Raw genomic sequence first — 20,001 nt, 5'->3', positions numbered from 1 at the left:
AGGCCTGTTACATGTATAAAGTAAATTCATGGGGTTTAGTGTTTGATTTCATGTGGGGGTTAAAAAAAAAAGTTGAAAATAACTACCATGTGCCTGGCTCAAGCCATTGGTTAGATAGTAGTTCCCTTAAAATGTTACAGAATGTAGAGAAAGAACTAAAGATTACAGAAAGAGGAAGGTGATGGTGCTTGGCTAAAGCTCAAACAAAATGGGATAGAAATGCACAGAATTAACAGATATCAAAACATGGGTTGCAACTTAAAAAGTCTGTGTGTAGATAGGCTACAAAAATAATACTTTACCCAAAATAAAATATACTATTTCTACTATCTCACTTAATTGATTTCCAATAAATATCATGTTCTAAGATAAGCAAAATTTAAATTCAAAGTCCAGTTTAATGCCTTTCAGAGGCAATTGAGGTAAAATATCTTTTTGTTTAAATTGCCAAGCATATTGTTGAATATCATCACCCAGATCATCAAGGACATACCATTTTCAGAATAATTACTGTCTTTAAGTAATTAAAAATCATAAAACACGTAACACAAAAATGCATGTAGGTTTCAAACAAACTCTCTTAGTTGAATGTTGTACATATGGTTTTCTGAACACATTTTGCAAATCTTGTGTCTATATAATACGAATTATACATACTCATTCAGGTTATTTTAAATCTATCTACTTATGTATCTAAAATTAGGAATTCCCTGGTGGTCCAGTGGTTAGGACTTGGCGCTTTCACTGCCGAGGGCCCAGGTTCAATCCCTGGTCGGGGAACTAAAATCCTGCAAGCTGCATGACAGAGCCAAGAAAAAAGAACAACAAAATGAGGAATCATTATATAAAAATTTGTCAGTAACGATGAGCATCGGGGCTCCCCTGGTGGCGCAGTGGTTGAGAGTCCGCCTGCTGATGCAGCGGACACGGGTTCGTGCCCCGTTCCGGGAAGATCCCACATGCCGCGGAGCGGCTGGGCCCGTGAGCCATGGCCGCTGAGCCTGCGCGTCCGGAGCCTGTGCTCCGCAACGGGAGAGGCCACAGCAGTGAGAGGCCCGCGTACCGCAAAAAAAAAAAAAAAAGATGAGCATCATAATGACTCTGGGGTCTCAAAAAGTCTGTGAATAGTGACATCCAGAAATCACAGGGGAATCATGCACTTACTGTGGAATTTTTACATTATGCATAAAATTGATACCATTACATAAACTAATGACTGGGCTTTAATTCACTTATACCTAAAAAATTCACAAAAGACTGTCAATTTTACCCAAATTTAAGAAATTGATTTATTTTTCTTCATCTACTTTGGAAACACAATTAGGATGTGGACATCAGCAATACTAGGAAAGTTTACCAAGACACCTAATTTCAACGATTTGATCTTAGAAAACTAATTTCCATTTGCTATTTCTGCAATTTTTTTCATCTAGTTTTACAGAAAACCAGAGATAGCTGAGCATTAGATTATAGACAGGTTTTGAAGAAATGATTTCACACTAAGAATCAAGAAAAAAATTCAGACATTCCAAACAGACAAAACCTTAGGGTGTCCCACAGAAAAAACAAGTTTTAAAACATTTTATCTTTGCTCTTCAACCTGTTTTAAATTATTTGTCTGGGCGTCTGATGGGCTTATACCTAGAGAGGCCTGGAACTTAAAAAAGAGGAGAATATTTTCCTTCCATCTTTCATTATTTCAGATTGAAATGGCAAAGTGCCTCGATATCATACGTAAGTGCCAGAAGCAGCATTAAAAATTTGGCTCTTGTTAAATGCCTTCAAAGAAACCTCGTTTTCATCAGGAAATGGCAATTACATGGATAATATGGCCTGCCAAGGTTTATTCTAGACAAGGGAAATGTTCCATAGTGTGGATATTTTCCTTACATTTATTCACACTTCATACATATTAGTTCTCATAGAAACATATGATAAAAATTAAATAGATACAATCCAGTACAACACATGCTGCTGTTTATTTTCCTCATATTTTTACTCCTCCTGTACCAATACAACTAACCCTGGCATGCATTTATTTATTTATTTGGACAAAATCTTGCAGTCAACTAAGATACGAAATAATTTGGTTCATTTTTCTATTTACTTTTCTTTATTTAAAAATTTAGTTCATTCTTCAATCTCCTTTTTGAGAGAATTTTAAGCAAGGATTTAAATAATTTTAATGTTATATCACATATCTATGAGCCAGACTGTTACATTGGCAGCAGTATTAAAATTTTATTTTGTTTTCTAGTCTTCCCATAATTCTTGTGAAATGTAATGGCTTAAAGAACCAAACTGTAATATTTCAGTCTTGTGAAAAGTACTAAGTACAATCACTCCCAAAAATCTCTATAAGAAGAGTAATGAAAAGAAAACTGAACTTGGGGTCTGGATTTCGAGGGTTTTATCATTTCAAGCACTTATTAATTAATGGTCTTTATTAAATCACTTAAACACTTTAAGATTTAATTTCGTCACACGTAAATAGAAATACTACACAAATGCCCTACATTTCTGACAAGGTTATATGAGGATTACATGTTACAATTTATATCAAAGTGCTTTGTATGGAATAAATCACCATCCAAAATATTATCAAGATGGTTATTTCCACTCAGGGTCCTGAAGCTACTTCTGAAGGCAGTTTTCATCATGTTCATCTTAACTAGTGAGCTATCATAAATGTCTCTTCCTATCCCTCTGCTGCTGGTTATTTTCAAGTTATCTGTCAGAGCTAAACCCCATTCAAAGTATTTCCTTTCTTGGGAGGCTTGTTTTTACCCATAACCTCAGGTTTTCTCTCCACTTGAAAACACAATTCAACTTTAACAGGAGGTCTTTATAATGATAATGTGGTACACTCCTTCAAACATAAAGTGGTATGAAATAGAAAATTATGCTATTATATAAATACAAAAAACAAGTGAAAGACAGAATGTTTTTATCTGCCAGAACTCTAATCCTAAAGGGACTGAATAACAAGCTTTTCAGAGGAGGAAAATCAAGTTAAATGGAACATACTGTTAAACATTAAGAGGCAAAGTATTGGGTTGGCCAAAAAGTTCATTCAGGTTTACTTTTTGGCCAATCCAAATAATACAAAAAGAAGTAAAATGGGGAAGCAGCAAGATCATCTAACTGGATATTCTAAAATCCAAATTTTAGATAAAAATGTATATCTTGTGACCATGATCAGATAGTTCAATTTTTCTAAATTGCTTATTATGAAATCTTGAATTGATGCTTTTGGCAAATTAAACAAGTCTTATTTGATCTTCTATGAAGGTAAGGTAAGAATAAACTAGAACAGGTCATGAATGTTTGTTTTAAACTATAACCTAACCATTAAGAAAATTAGCAATGGGAATTTGAATGCTTTCCTGAAATCATATACAAAAATATAATTTTATTTCCAGAAAATTATTAGCAATTAAATTTAGTTCCAGATAATTAATAAATTTATTCAAACACTAGGGGACAGAATCCTTGGGATTTCATAATGTTATCAAAGAATAGAAATATTTTTGAGGAAAATCTAAAAATGTATATGTTCACCATTTATGACAAATACACAGATTACTGTAACATTTTTGGAGAAGTAGATTCTAGGTTTGGCGGGGGAATTCACCTATCTAACCTACAATGTGTCTAACAAGATATCATCCCACCTTTGCACAACCATCTTCAATGATAGGAAATTTACCACTTCTCAAGGGAGGTCATTTTATTTTCAGTCAGATGTCATTAAGTCCTTCCTATTAGTCAAAAAAATCCTGTTTCTCCACAACTTCCACCCTTGCTGCCCTTTAAATTTTCAGATAAATTTCCCTTCCCTCTTGCATATGACAGGCTTTATATTTCGAAGATATCTTCTTCTTCCTGGATTTTTATCTCTCAAAGCTAAATATTTCATGTTTTAAAAATTATCCTTCTTATGACTTGGTATCAGGAGCCTGTACCATCCCAGACACTTATCTTTGAAAAAATTCCAGTGTCAAAATGTCTTTTAAAAGCAGTAGCCAGAGGTCAGTAGAACATGTCAAGAACATAAGATCTGAAACTGTAAAAACTCTATAAGAAAAAAAAAAAATCTTAACTTCGGCCTTGGCAATGATTTCTTGGATATGGAAACAAAAGCATAGGCAACAAAAGCAAAAATCAACAACTGGGACTACATCAAACTAAAAACTTCTTTGCAACAAAAGAAACAATCAACAAAACCTACATAATAGGAGAAACCTACAGAATAGGAGAAAATATTTGTAAACCATATATTTGATAAGGGGTTAATATCCAAAATTATAGGGAACAACAACCAAAAAAACCCAAGCAACCCAATTTAAAAATTAGCAAAGGAACTGAGTAGACATTTCTACAAAGAAGACATAGACATGGTCAACAAGTAAACGAAAAGATATTCAACACCACTAATCATCAGGGAAATGCAAGTCCAAATCCACAATGAAATATCACCTCACACTTGTTAGTATGGCTATTATCAAAATAACAAAAAATAACAAGGGTTCTCAACAAGGATGTGGAGAAAAGGGAACCATATACACTACTGGTGGAAACATAAATCGGTACAGGCACTATGGAAAATGGTATTGATGTTCCTCAGTAAAAAAAAAAAATAGAACTACCATTATGATCCAGCAATCTACTCTGGGTATATACCCAAAGGAATTGAAATCAGGATATCATAGAGATATCTGCATCCCCTTGTTCACTGCAGACATGGAAGCGACCTAAGCGACTGTTGATGGATGAATGAATAAAGAAAATGTGGTATATACATAAAATAAAAAAATTATTCAGGCTTAAAAAAGAAGGTAATCTTGCTATTTGAGACAATATGAATGAACATGGAGGACAATTTGCTAAGTGAACTAAGTAAGAAACATAAGAACAAATACTACATGATACGACATATGAGGAATATAAAATAGTCAAAGTCAAAAAGCAGTCTAGTGGGAGGGAGAAACAAGGAGATATTATTCAAAGGGTGCAAAATTTCAGTTATACAAGATGAAAAAGTCCTAGAGATCTACTGTACAGTATAGCCTCTAGCTAACAATACTGTATTATACACTTAAAAATGTTATAAGAGGACAGATATTATATAAAGTATTTTTATCAAAAAATAATAATAAAATTAAGGAAAAATAATAAATATCAAGGAAATTTTGGAGATGATGGATATGTTTATGGCATAGTATAATCTATGCTATATATATAATCTATGCTATCTATCTATATATAATCTATGCTTATCTCAAAACTTACCAAATTGTATATATAAAATGTGTACATCTTTTTGTATGTCAATCATATATCAATAAAGTGATTTAAAAAAATGAGTTGACCAGTCCAGAGCAGATTTGAATGATCACATTTTTAAACACTAAATTTTTCAAATCTTTATATTACACTGGTGACTTTTATCATAGTGCAACTTTGTAAAGTGCCAGCCTTTCACTGTGTATACCCACCAAATATAAGACAGGTTTCATACCCGTCTGCATCTTTTCACCGAATTATATATAAACAGATAATTACATCACAAAAATGATCTTAAATTGTATAGGTATGTATATGAACAGTTCCAAGATTTCACTAACTTACCTAAATTTTATTAAGAAACATTTAACACAGGTAATAGCCACATTGTCTAATTTTATCCGGTTATTAGTATTAGCTATTATCTTAGAAACTGATATCTTAAAAACTTTCTATCCACAGAGAAATGTGGCAAATTTCAGTATAAATTCTATTGTTTTCTCCACCATTTGCTTTGGTGTGGGATGTTTCCCCTTGTTAATTTTCTCACTACGGTATTTTCAATATTTACAACCATACCTTTTAGGTATTGGAGATATTGTGTAAAGTAAGTCAGTAAAATAACTGCATTGCATTGGTGAATCTACATGTTATTTCTAGTTTCCATGTAGATCTTCACAAAGAAAATGATTATAGGGCCTGGAGCAAGTCATTTTATCATGTTTTAATTTAATATGTATATGTGTTTGCATGTTTTTTGTGTGAATAGACTAAACACACTAGTAAAAATAAAATAATCTAAAGATATTGTATAAACAATAAAAGGTTAAAATTTGATCAATACAACTGAGTCTAATAGAAATAGAAATCATAATTTTGTGAACGGATAGAAAAATTGTTTGAATATGACTATCAAGCTATTAACAATTTCATGCCAAGAAATTTTATATGCTATAGATTAAAATATAAATTACCATTGTATTGATTTTAAACTTCTAAAGCAAACAAACTTTGATCTAAATTTAATGATAAGACTAATTAATTGATTGAGTAATTAATGTTTTAGCCCCCAAATTAAAATTGTGCATACCTTATTTGGATTAGATTTGAAGTAGACACTTCTTTTCCCATTACATTAAATAAAACATTCATTTTGTTAAAGAATAGAAAGCATTGATAAATACGGTATCTACAATATTTTATTGACCTGACCGAATAGTTATGGCCCATTTGTAATTTTAAAATATTTTAATAACTTTTTATAAAATTTTATTTAGTATATGTACATGAAAATAAAGATACTTTTATTAAAATAAATACAAGTTACTTAATCCCTATAAAAGAAACTTTGGAGGCATCGCAAAGATATTAATACATGATCTCGCACCTCATCTCAAGATGATAATTTCCCCATAAATCAGTCAAGACAATTAGCCCATAAATGTGTTCTTATTAGTAGAAATTTCCAGTGGAAAGGATAGATTCATTTAAGCAGGGTAAATTAAGTGAACATGTATTTGTAAGTTTTATAAATTTAAAATAATAGATAATCCCCATTCAGTTATATAGTGTTACTATAATTTGTAAAAAAAGTGAGTGGTTTATACTTGAACTCTCAAATTCTTATTAAAGGCGGCACAGCAAGTTGTAAATTTTAACAGAAGCTGGTGTTGCATGTTTTTTTTTTTTCTTTTTATCATTTAAATTGTGGCACTACAATTTAGAAGCTTTGCAGCTTGTTACTCCAAGACAAATCTCACCTAAGAGGATATGGCAGCCTTCCACACTGCGGTCTGATTGCATTAGATTGAATACGGCTAAAGAAAGAAATATTTTGACAGGGGAGATTGCACTTGAACACATCAAAGTGTCAGTTCAGATATGTGGCATCTGAAAAGCACCCTCCCCTTTTCCCCGTTGCATGAAATTCGCCACCTCTCATTGTCTCTTCCAGATGGTGTGCTGAGTTCTCTTCAGCTTTATTCCTAGAGAGCTCGAGTCAATATCAATCTGTTATGCCATTTTCTGGTAATACTAATGTGGCTTATTTATCAATGCCAATTAATCAATGGCACAGAACGGGCTCTTCGTTAGCAGCTAATGTAGTTTCTTTTTTTAATATTCGAAAAAAAATTAAAAGAGCAGTGACCAGATTGGCAAGTCATACATCTGGCAGACTGTGGCCACTTAGGAGGCATTCAACTGATGTAAAGGTGAAAGTGTTTATTTCAAAAAAAAAAAAAAAGATTAAGAACCATATATGGATGTTATGATTTCTAGCAGGAGAGAAAGGGTAATTCTGTGAGATAAGAGGAAATTTAATTTTTGGCATAGCAAACTCATGTCTGTCTTAATGACCTTTTAACACCATGTAAGGGAGAAAAAAAACCTATCACATTTGTGAATGTTTATGTTTATTTTAGTCTTAGTGGCATCAATGTTAATATAAAAAAGATCTATGAAAGGAACAAAATCTACCACAGTTACACTTTATAACTAGGCAATTGTTTTAGAGTAAATATGCTACAGAATAGGACTTGCCTGGTAAAGTAACAAATCTTGATATTGGCAACAAATACTCATATACTCATAAATAAGTACAATGTTTCAAATTTTATTTTAAAAATGAAAATAAATATAAAGTGATGTTTAAATGCAAGTTGAAAGTCTGAGATAGATTAAATTGTATCCATCAGAATCAATTCATAGGATGAACCAGAGTTATTCAGGTCTCTTCAAGTCTCACCACAATGAATATATTTCTAAGATTATTATTTTTCTGTTATAGAATATTTTAGTTTGCAGGCATCTGAGATTACTGTAATAGTCAATCTATGAATTTTAGTTCTGGTGAGTTAGTAGTAGTCATACTAAAATCACTTACCTCTGGGCTCTGGAATTAAGGCAACAATACTATAGATATCAAATGATGCCACTACATATGGAGTGAAATAACAGCTGTAGAACTGGACACTCCAGATACAAGCAAGAAGAAGAAGAAAAAGAAAAAAAAGCCCAGGACTAGTCATTAGTAATTGGGATTCAATAAGCAATTTAAAAAATGGACTTAATGATCTCTGCTTCCTTCAAGTAGCTTCTTTATCGACCCATTACAGTTAGCAAAAGCCATCTATGTATAATGAAAGGTGTGATTTGAAAACATTAGAATGGAACATAATTCAAGGTAATTTAGTGTAAGCATTCTAAAATCAGTATTTTGCACTATCTGCTTAATTTGTATCTACAGGGAGGTGCTAACAATGTAAAAAGCTTATGGTTCTAACAAAATGATAAAATAAATGTAGGTGGGCACAAGGAGAATAGTATAATTCATAAATAAGCAGCACATTAATAAAAATAATTTTTCATTATACATTAGAAGTTTATGAGGTAGGTGGAAGAAAATAATTAAATTACAAAACACCTGTTTTTTCAATGTACATCAACATCACAAATCCATGTTTTTTCACTAGTTCCAAAGCAAAACAGAAGAAGTCTCCAACAAAAGTCTGTGGGTTTTACTCTGGAATCTGACCTAGAATGAATCCAGAGGTCAAGTCTGAAGCATTCTGACAAGACATACAACTGTGATCTTGCCTTTGAAAACTCCACAAGGCAGAATTTGAGATGAAAATGTACTAAAAGATAACAAGTAGGGAAGAGGGCATTGAGAAAATAATTTCTGCTTAATTTCTGCTTTACAGCAACCACACTCATCCTCACCTGTTCTCACTTTCAAGCTCTGAAAAAGGAGAAGACTAGGAGAAAAGGTGTTCCCCTGACAATCTTATATTTCACCCTAATGTCTTTTATTTAACCACGGTAATTTCCCTTTCTCACATTGTATCACTTCATTCAGGCTTTACCACTTCTCTTACCTTGAGCCAAAGTCACAGAAAATATATTTTCAAACTTTACCTCTTTTACAATGTAGTTCAAATTTTAACTATTCCAAAACCTTCTCTGAAGATATCAATGACCTCTCCAGTTGGCTTCCTACACCTATAGCACTGTTTATTGTTACTGCTTAATCATTTGCACGCTTGTATTCTAACATGAGTGCTTCAAACATGTGCTTTCTCTCCTCTATATTGTCATAATCAATATGTTCTAGCTAACATTAATTACTTAATATGCATTAGCCACTCACTTTTACAAGTGGTTTACATACTTTTTCCTCATTTAATCCTCACAACAACCCAGTACAGTTATATTGCTATTAGCTCACTTTTACAGATGTTAAGGGACTTACCCAAGGTTATATATTGAGTGCTGGAGCCAGGAATTGAACTGAGGTCATCTGATTCCAGAGCCATCATGAAGTCTTTACTACACCGCAAAAAAAGTCCCACCAAAACTGGTATCTTTTGCATGTTTAAAATGGCCTACACAGTACAAAGACAAACTAGGAGCTCAGTTAAGTTGTCTGGAATTCAATTCGAAATATTTGTCAAGAAACTAGAGTTTATTAAACTGGAATAGTTTACTCTCCCTGTCAGCTACACAGAGTTGATAATTCAAGGGCTTAAGCTACAGTAATAAAAACTCTTTATTAAGGAAAGTTCATAACATGGCACGAAGGAAATTGTTGACTTCATTATGCTCAACTTTCATACAACTGGTACTTTTGTACTTGTGACGTTAACACCCCTCACCACTTTCATACTCCAAAACTATACTTTCTTACATCAGCTGGCAAACCAGCATTTGGAACTCTGACATGAAATTGCTGCCTGTCAACTGTACAGTTTGGGGAGTTAAGAAATATTTACTACATAGTAATGATTCAATTATTTGAATATTATTATTTCCTATTTCATCAAAATAGAAAACCTAATACAAGTGATAAGACTTGTAAATCTAAAGTTTACATAGGGAAACAAAGATGAAAATTATTAGAGTGGCTGAAAGCAGCAATTATAGCCTCAACCAAATAGTCACAATACTTAAGCTTAACGTAGAAGGGACAAAAGTAAATTGAAAGAAAATGAAACTTGAAAACATCGAAGTATTATCTAAAACTTAAATGTAATCAGGAATTTTAAATTTTAAAACTTAAATGTAATCAGGTACTTATTCGATTTTGAGGAATCAGGTAAAGTTTTTATGCAACTACTAAATTCAGCTTTTATGCCTGGGTACAAGAAAAACTATCGCTGTGCAGGAAGGATGGTAGTTAGACTGATTTGTGTTGACTGCTCTTGGTATAGAATTTGTCAAGTGACCTAATTTCTCTGAAACTCAGTTTCTTCTTAATCTATTTCCCTTTCTTACTGCCTGGTAAGAGTAATGTAAGGATAAAAAGTAAAAGACATAAATTATTAAGCATTCTGTATATGCATATTTGTGTATGCTATTATTAAATGCATTAAAATGGCTTCAATTGTTCATCGAGCATTGCCTCACTCATCATATGTAAAACATCCACTGACACTTCAGAAGTCTATAAGTTATTTCAGTGAAAGTGTGATTTTAAAAAGAGTTACCTTACTATCTTTTAAAAGAACATTTTCTTCTTATTAAATGGATACATGCTTATTATAGAAAATTTGAAAAAGTCTGCAAAAAAGCTTTAAAAGTAAATGTATTTATAAATCCTTCCACTCGTACTATGCCAGTGTATTACCTTTTGGGTGTGTTTTTGGTGTGAATGTGTATGTGCCAAAAACTTTTAAAAATATTGATTGCATTGAACATATAAATTGGTATCTTGCATATTCTCTTATCATTATATCATTAATATTTCCTTTTTGCTTTTTAACAGTTTTGAAAAATATTTTTAATAATTGCATAGAAGTTATCCAACCATAATGGAAAATTAACAATCAAAAATCATAAATAGTTTTTCTCGACAATTTGATCCCAGTATTACTGAAATATGGTTTGGAATATTTCACTGACAATATCAGTAATAATAAAGTCCATATCTGGTATAATTTCTTATAACTTACTATGTATGACAACAGCAACAATTTAAACAAATCTTGCCTGAGCCTTAAAAATCTCTTTCAGGTAACCATATACCTGGTAGTATTATTTCCATTTCTTTTCTTGTGATTTTTACATTAGATTTAATCCTGCTGTAAAAGGAAAAATTATACTGTGGAAACACAAGTAAGTTTCTTATTATCCAAAAATATCCTGAGGATGGCATGAAGCCTGACTTCGATAGTTGTTTCCAAGGATTTAAGAAAACAACCACCACTATGGAAAGACAAATCTGTATGGTGATGTCAACCTTATAATCAGGCCCTTACCTGTATCCTCACCTCAACCTTATAAAACCAGCTTGTCAAGAAAAAAGAAACAGCTCAGAAAGCCTTCTCCTCTTCTTCTTGCACTCTCTGAGATACTTTTACTCCCTCTGGACTACTTAGAAAAGGGAGAGAGGAGAAAAATTCAAAGGAAGATAATATATTAAATGTTTTCTATGGCTGAGCTAAATGTTGTTTGGTTGTGACTTTCATAGGACATAGGAATCCTGAGTCAACAGGTTTTGCATCTGTCAGTGTTCTTTTGCAAACCTCAGGAGAGCCTTTAAGATTAGATAAATGACGCTCTATCAGAACTGGCTTGGATATACACTGTCTCTGAGAGCTCTGTAAATGTAGATTAACTGACCTCTCCGGGTCCTTCTCTGAATCCCATGGTCTGAATATGGAAATGACAGTTGACATGTATCTGCAATACACTACTCAAAGAAGTTTAACATAAAAGGACTAATTTATGCTAATAAGACAATTTTAGCAAAGAAGAGAACCGCAAACTGCTTTGTTTTAAAAGCTCAAATTAACTGGATTATTTCATTTTAAGCAGCTTGAAATAAATGTGCACGAGGTGAAAATGTTCATTGAGTGTTCTATTCCTCCTTAGGAAAGAAATAACGAGGATGTTATCTACATTTTAATAACAGAAATCAATATTGCATTCCATTCACTTATTCAACAAATATGTATTGAACACAATTAAATGAAAGACACAGTTGAGTTTATAGGACATGAAAAGATGAATGAGATATAATGATAGAATCACTGCCTTCGAGTAGCTTCAAGTTAGTGTGAGAATATAGATAAAATACAAGATAGAGATGTCATAAGGGATGTAGCTAGAAAGTTATTGGTGTGCAGAGGATGAGAAATAATTGACATCTCTGGAATCAGAAAGGGAATCACTTTCTTTTGAAGAAAGTGATATTTGAGCTAGGGTCTTGAATGGAATTAGAAATGTGAAGATGAGAGAAAAGAATTCAAGAAGAGAAAAAAATAAGAAGAAAAACAAGGAAATCTTTAGTATAAATGTAAACAACAGCACAGTTTCCTTACTTTCTATGAGACGATTTCTGCAGGTGCTCAGTAAATTCTCACAGGATTTACCACCTAAACTTAAGCCTCAGTTTCCTCAACAACAACAAAAAAACCTATAGGATTTGATGATTTACAAAGTTTCTTCTGGCTCAAAACCCTGAAAATCTAATAAGTCATTTAAAAATCAAGGTGAAGGGGAAGGATAAATTGTAAGTTTGGAAATGACACATACATACTACTGTATTTAAAATAGATAACCAACAAGAACCTATTGTATAGCACAGGGAACTCTGCTCAATATTTTGTAATAACCTAAATGGGAAAAGACTTTGAAAAATAATAGATATATGTATATGTATAACTGAATCACAATGCTGTACACCAGAAACTAACACACCATTGTTAATCAACTATACCCCAATATAAAATAAATTTTAAAAAATCACTTTGATTAAATTGCATAGCAAGTATTTATTTAAATAATTTTAGATACCAATAAATTCCTAGAAATCAAATTATTCATAGTTTGTGTAAAGACAAAATAAAGAGATAATTATTGTGCCATTATTATCCATTTAAACTCTAAACAGCTATGATGCCTTGGAATTGCACCTGTATGCCATAGTTGTTACTTCTAATGGGATGCTGCTTGTGTTTCTTTTGTCAAATAAATTAGTGTTTTATGATTAAACTATTAACATTTCAAAAAAAATTTTAATGTTTTTCCCCCATTCCGGGGGTTAAGAGGTTTATGGTTGAAAGTTTCTAATTAATGTTGTCATTATTTCTAGAATATTTTCATTTAAAGAAACAGAAATTATATTCTCCTCTTATTTTCCTTAAATCTATGAAGGTCAAACTGAGTTTCAAAAATGTCATGAAGAAAATATAATAGTGAGGTATTATCTCACACAGGTCAGAATGGCCATCAACAAAAAATCTACAAATGCTAAATGCTGGAGAGGGTGTGGAAAAAAGGGAACCCTCATGCACTGTTGGTGGGAATGTAAACTGATACAGCCACTATAGAAAACAGCATCGAGGTTCCTTAAAAAACTAAAAATAGAATTACCATATGACCTAGCAATCCCACTATTGGGCATACACCCAGAGAAAACCATAATTCGAAAAGACACATGCACACCAATGTTCATTGCAGCACTATTTACAATAGCCAGGACATGGAAGCAACCTAAATGTCCATCAACAGAGGAATGGATAAAGAAGTTGTGGTACATATATACAATGGAATATTACTCAGCCATAAAAAGGAATGAAATTGGGTCATTTGTAGAGACGTGGATGGACATAAAGATTGTCATACAGAATGAAGTAAGTCAGAAAGAGAAAAAACAAATATCATATATTAACACATATGTGTGGAATCTAGAAAAATGGTATAGATGATCTTATTTGCAAAGCAGAAATAGAGACACAGACGTAGAGAACAAATGTATGGATACCAAGGGGGAAGGGGTGTGCTGGGAGGAATTGGGAGATTGGGATTGACACATATACACTATTGATACTATGTATAAAATAGACAACTAATGAGAACATACTGTATAGCACAGGGAACTCTACTTAATGCACTGTGGTGACCTAAAAGGAAATCCAAAAAAGATGGGATATATGCATATGTATAGCTGATTCATTTTGCTGTACAGTAAAAACTAACACAACTTTGTAAGGCAACTATACTCCAATAAAATTAATTAAAAAAAACAACTTATAGACAGCCACAAATTTACATTTTAATAAACAGACTGGAAATTTCAAAAAAGAAAAAAGAAAATATAATAGGGAAAACAGATACACAGAAAACTATATTAATAATGTGTAATTGCAAGAAATGAAGTTAACTAATAAATATAATGTATCTTTTTAAGCCCTAGATTTAAGGCCAAGAACAATAGCTGTATTTCTTTATCTGACACAATACTGGGCACCTACTCTGAAAATTATGGGGATACTATAACAAATAAAGACAACATTAAAAATCAATATCAGGTAATGATAAATGAGAGAGAACTAACTTGTACTGAGGGGGTGACATTTAAGCTGAGACCTAAATAATAAGAAAGATCCAGCCTTGGGATGATCAGGAGTGAAAGTATCCTAGACAAAGAGTATAGCTAGTATTAGTGGGCTGAGACAGGTGGAATCAAGGAGAATCTCAGGTTTTCAGCCCGGGCACTAGATAAAGTGTGGTGACATTTGTTGAGATGGGAAGAACTCAGGAATGACCAGATTTGGGAAGAATGTTCATAGCTTTAATTATAATAGCTCCATTTGGAAACAATAAAAATATCCACCAACTGGTCAACAATAAAAAGAAACAATCTAGTAATATAACAAGCCATTAAGTGGGTAAATCTCAAAAACAATATCCTAAACTTTAAGAAAAGCCAGACACAAAAACCACACCAAGTTATTGTATAATTCCATCTATGTGAAATTTCCAGAATAGGCAAATCTATAGAGACAGAAAGCAGATAAGTGGCTGCCTGGGGCTGGATGTAGGGCAGACTGATTGTGATAGAGCATAAACAAAATTTTAGAGTGAAGGAAATGTTCCAAGACAAGATTATGGTAATGGTAGCATAACTCTACAAGTTTATTAAAATTTATTTTATTTATTGTATACTTAAAAGGGGTGTATTTCATCATATGTAAATTATACATCAATAAAGCTGTAAATAATACAGGGCTCCCGCACTTAAAGAAAATGTCATGTAAGGATTTCTTCAAATAGAAAACCCGCCAAATGCAATTACATTTATTTCATATTATTAGAATTGGTCAAAAAATTTGGATGTGCCTACTTGCAGGGGCCTTGGATATAAGTTCTAAGATCTCCTTGTCTAGAAAGCAATTAAAAATAAAGCATCATAAATTAGTCTGTTTTCTCAAGTAACATTCAATCATAGCACTTTAAAAATTAATGGTGTACTAAAGAAAATTCTTTACAGTGGTTATCACTGGAGTTTGAGATTTAAGTAATGTTGAAGGTGTTAACTTTGAAATTTTTACTTTTCTGCATGACTTGAATTTTGTTTTTTACTTTTGTGATTAAAAATACATAAAATACATATAATACTTAAAACATTTTAAAGTATAAATCAACAATTCAATAAAAATTATTTTACTTTCTACTTTATGATAAAAAGGAATTGATTGGATAAACTTTGAACCAATGCCCAGTTTTTGAATTATGTACAACCATTTAAAAGCCCCTGTACTACAGCTTTATAAGCAACTATAGGACTTTTTGTTAATTTGGGCTTTACTAAGCACAACTGTTTTTGTCCTCTAGAAAGAGTATGTAATTGGTTTGTGACACAGCTGTAATAAATGGTCAGATTTTATATTGTCAATTATAAAAATTGATCTCATCACATTGTTATAGTGCTTATAACATATATGATCCCTGATTGTGATATAATTAAACATATGTTATCTACTGATGCCTCAATGTCAGAAGCTTTTCCCAAGTCTAGACTACAACGTTGGGGTTACAGTCCAATCCTACCCCAGGTCATTGCAAATTCAATTGTCCACTTAAAGAGAAAATTTAAGATGTGAGGGAAATAAGTAAGGTCTATCTAGAAAGGTTATAGGTGCTCAGCATAGTCATTAAACTTGGACTACTACTAAGAGAATTATCAAAATGCCAACTATTCCAGGTTTAGATACACTGGCTACTTCTTAGTACGCATCTTTAGGTAACTGAGTCCCTTCTTGCCGACTTTTGGGGTTGTGATCTCTGCTGCAACCTATTAATTACTTTTATAGTTTCTCCAGAATCTTTTACATATATTTGTCTTTTCTTTTGAAGTTAGATGAACTACGCACATAATTTGAGAGTCAGGTATTCTATTTCATAGTCTAATACCTGATTTCTACAATGTGATTATACAATAACTAATTGGATGAGGTGCTATTTTTACAGAGACTAACCAGCAAATGACTCATTCAGTCTGTTAACACTCATTGACATAGCTTACTGTTTACAATGAAACATAGTAATTAAAATCCATTGCAATCTTGATAACCATAAGAATATCAGTGTACTGTCATCTTATTCTTAGAAAAGCAAGTTAAATACAAATCTATCACACGTTACTAAGGTAATTCTGTAAAATAGGTTATATATACATATATGTATACACCCATACACATACATGTATATGTATGTATATTTATATAATAATGGAAACTGGAAAGAACTTAAGTACTGGAAAAACTCCTTAAAATTGAATTTATATTTTGAAAGACATTCTGACCATAAAAAGGGAAACATCATTCATGACATAGAGAAGAGAGGTTGGGACATACATTTAGCTAGAGAGGGAAAGCAGGCAGTTTTTGTTTCTCTTTTTTTGGCTTCCTGTCATTTTAGGTTGAGAAGAGTAAGGCAACAACAAAATTGATGACGTTGCTAGGGAGCAAACTTGACTAAAGCACAACAGAAGCTTAGGTGGAACAAGAATGTTTTAATCAAGAGAAAGTTACTGATTGCAGATTTTTTGATGATGGCCATTCCAAATGGTGTGAGGTGATACCTCATTGTAGTTTCGATTTGCATTTCTCTAATAATTAGTGATGTTGAGCATCTTTTCATGTGTTTTTTGGCCATCTAGATGTCTTGTTTGGAGAAATGCCAGTTTAGGTCTTCTGCCCATTTTTTTATTGGGTTGCTTGTTTTTTTTTTGATATTGAGCTGCATGAGCTGTTTGTATATTTTGTAGATTAATCCCTTGTCAGTGCTTTTACAAACAATAAATGCTGGAGAGGGTGTGGAGAAAAGGGAACCCTCTTACATTACTGGTGGGAATGTAAATTGATACAGCCACTACGGAGAACAGTATGGGGGTTCCTTAAAAAACTGAAAAATAGAACTATCATATGACCCAGCAATCCCACTACTGGGCATATACCCAAAGAAAACCATAATTCAAAAAGATATATATGCACTCCAATGTCCATTGCCACACTATTTACAATAGCCAGGACATGGAATCAACCTAAATATCCATCAGCAGAGGAATGGATAAAGAAGATGCAGTACATATATACAATGGAATATTACTCAGCCATAAAAAGGAACAAAATTGTGCCATTTGCAGAGACGTGGATGGACCGTCATACAGAGTGAAGTAAGTCAGAAAGAGAAAAACAAATATCATATATTAACACATATATGTGGAATCTAGAAAAACGGTACAGATGATCTTATTTGCAAAGCAGAAATAGAGACACAGACGTAGAGAACAAATGTGTGGATACCAAGGAGGAAAGAGGGGATGGCATAGATTGGGAGATTGGGATTGACATATATACACTACTGTGTATAAAATAGATAATGAGAGCCAACTGTATAACACAGGGAACTCTACTCAATGCTCTGTGGTGACATAAATGGGAAAGAAATCCAAAAAAGAGGGGATATATGTGTACATAGAGCTGATTCACCTGGGCATGGAACAACAGAAATTTCACAACTCACAGCTTTCTCTATATTTGTAAAATTCAAGAATCTCAGAACCCATTTATGGTTTAACCCACAAACTAAAGAGATTATGCATTTCATTGTGTTTGTGAACAAATACAGGACCACTGCATATGAAAGGATAGCAGTTTGCTATGATATATATATTTTTTTATTTACAGAAAATTAGATACAGATTTATGCGTATGTATATAGCAAAGAAATCTGACAATTTCAAAAAGCTTACATGCAATTAACAGGCAATCAAAATCAGTTGTATAACCTAAAGGTCCATGTTATGTATACTCACCTATTACTGTGTATATGTAGTTCAAGATAAATATGCATATTACTATCTGTTAAATCATCGCACCTAATCTTTGTTCAATAATTACAAACAATAAACTACTTAATTGGTATGGATTTAATTCTTTCAATGTCACATAATTTTTTAAGAAAAATATTTGGGATTCTTTCCTGCCTTCTTAAACATAATGTATTGAACACAATCTAACTTCTTGATAACTGAAGGCAATCATAAAGAACAGGAATAATTATATCCTGCAGTAACACAATGATATCCTTTGAGTTTCTGAAGATATGGAGTCATTTTTCCCACACAGTGATTCTAAAATTAGTTTTTTTCAATTCCTACAAGTACATTTGTTATGGGTTTTCTATTTCATCATTGGCTGCCAGTTGATATTTCTCAGCTACCTACAAAAAGTAATCTTTTACATGTCTATTAGTTTACTCTTCCAACTGGGTATAGAGTTGAAACCTTACATAATTGTGGAAAATGTGTAAATTAGCTCTAAGGGAACTGTTGGAACTGTAGAGAGCTTGACATTTCCCTCAGTGACTTTCTGATATCAACTTTGGCCACTCAGAAACCTACTTATTTGCTTCCTTATTTATATTCTGTATTAGGTGTTTGAGATCGCCAGATATTTAAATACCAGCCCATTGGGTAGCAAAATTATATATTGAATTTGGCACACCATGATTAGTTTCAGGAAATATTAAACAAATGTTAAAATGATACAATCTGAAATGATAATATTCAAATAACATCCAATCTAAATTCATGCATTCATTTATTCTTAGTTATTAAACAAGCAATATCTGAATGAATGAAATCAATAATCTTCTCTTTATGCTCTAGCCAAAGCAAACACAAGCAGCCCTGTTGTTTTTGTCTGTTTTTATTCAAAAGACTAATAAGCTTATGGTGTTAAAAAAAAAAAAAAAACCCAAAAAACTATCAGTTCAGAGAGGTATAAAGTAAAAGAGGAAAAGCCCTGTCCCCTTGCTTTCTTATTTCCATTTCTCAAAATTAAATATTATTAACACAAATTTATTTTTTAAAAGATCTTGATAATCAAATAGTTCTATAACTTTTAGAGATTTTGAAGAAGTTTTAAAACTATGGCCTACAAGCATGGACTTAGTTTATTTATTAAATATAGCTTACGACTGGAGTTTATTTATTAAATATGGCTTACGACTGGCAATAGCAACTCAGCTTCAAATTGGTGGGTAGAGAGTTCTTCCAAATTTTCTAAGTTCAAGTATTGTTATTCTGTAGAGGATATGTGTGACTGAATTTTAAATTTCTTTACATTGTGAATTCCAATAAGAAACTCAATTTCTCTTAAGGAAGAATTACATATACAGTTTGCTGTTTCATTTCCAAAAGTGCTTTCAGTAGAAGTTTACTAAAAACTAGCATACCTGCCTATGAAGCTAAAAGCATTCAATATTTATTTACTTGTTTGTTCATTTATTCATTTGATAAATATATACTGTGTATTTACTTTGCACCAGGCAGTATTCTAGACACTTAAAAAAACAGCTAGAAACAGAATTAAAAAAAAAAAAAAAAGTCCCTGCCTCCAAATACTACATATCCTAGTGGGG

At 32.3% G+C, this 20,001-nt stretch overlaps 1 protein-coding gene and 1 non-coding gene across 5 annotated transcripts in view; one reads left to right on the top strand and one right to left on the bottom strand.

Moving 5' to 3' along the window:
* Positions 1–20,001, bottom strand: part of ERBB4 (erb-b2 receptor tyrosine kinase 4) — a 1,127,099-nt gene that overhangs the window by 799,550 nt on the left and 307,548 nt on the right. The gene's annotated exons all lie outside the window — the stretch shown is intronic.
* On the top strand, positions 708–780 carry TRNAE-UUC (transfer RNA glutamic acid (anticodon UUC)). Its single transcript has one exon. It is a non-coding gene; the product is annotated as a tRNA-Glu (tRNA).

The sequence above is a fragment of the Aethalodelphis obliquidens genome, unplaced genomic scaffold (assembly GCF_003676395.1).
Source record: "Aethalodelphis obliquidens isolate GAN/ISIS:26980383/991018 unplaced genomic scaffold, ASM367639v1 scaffold2, whole genome shotgun sequence".
Taxonomy (NCBI): domain Eukaryota; kingdom Metazoa; phylum Chordata; class Mammalia; order Artiodactyla; family Delphinidae; genus Aethalodelphis; species Aethalodelphis obliquidens.
The sequence above is the reverse complement of the archived record's forward strand: the minus strand, read 5'-3'. Positions and strand labels throughout refer to the sequence as shown.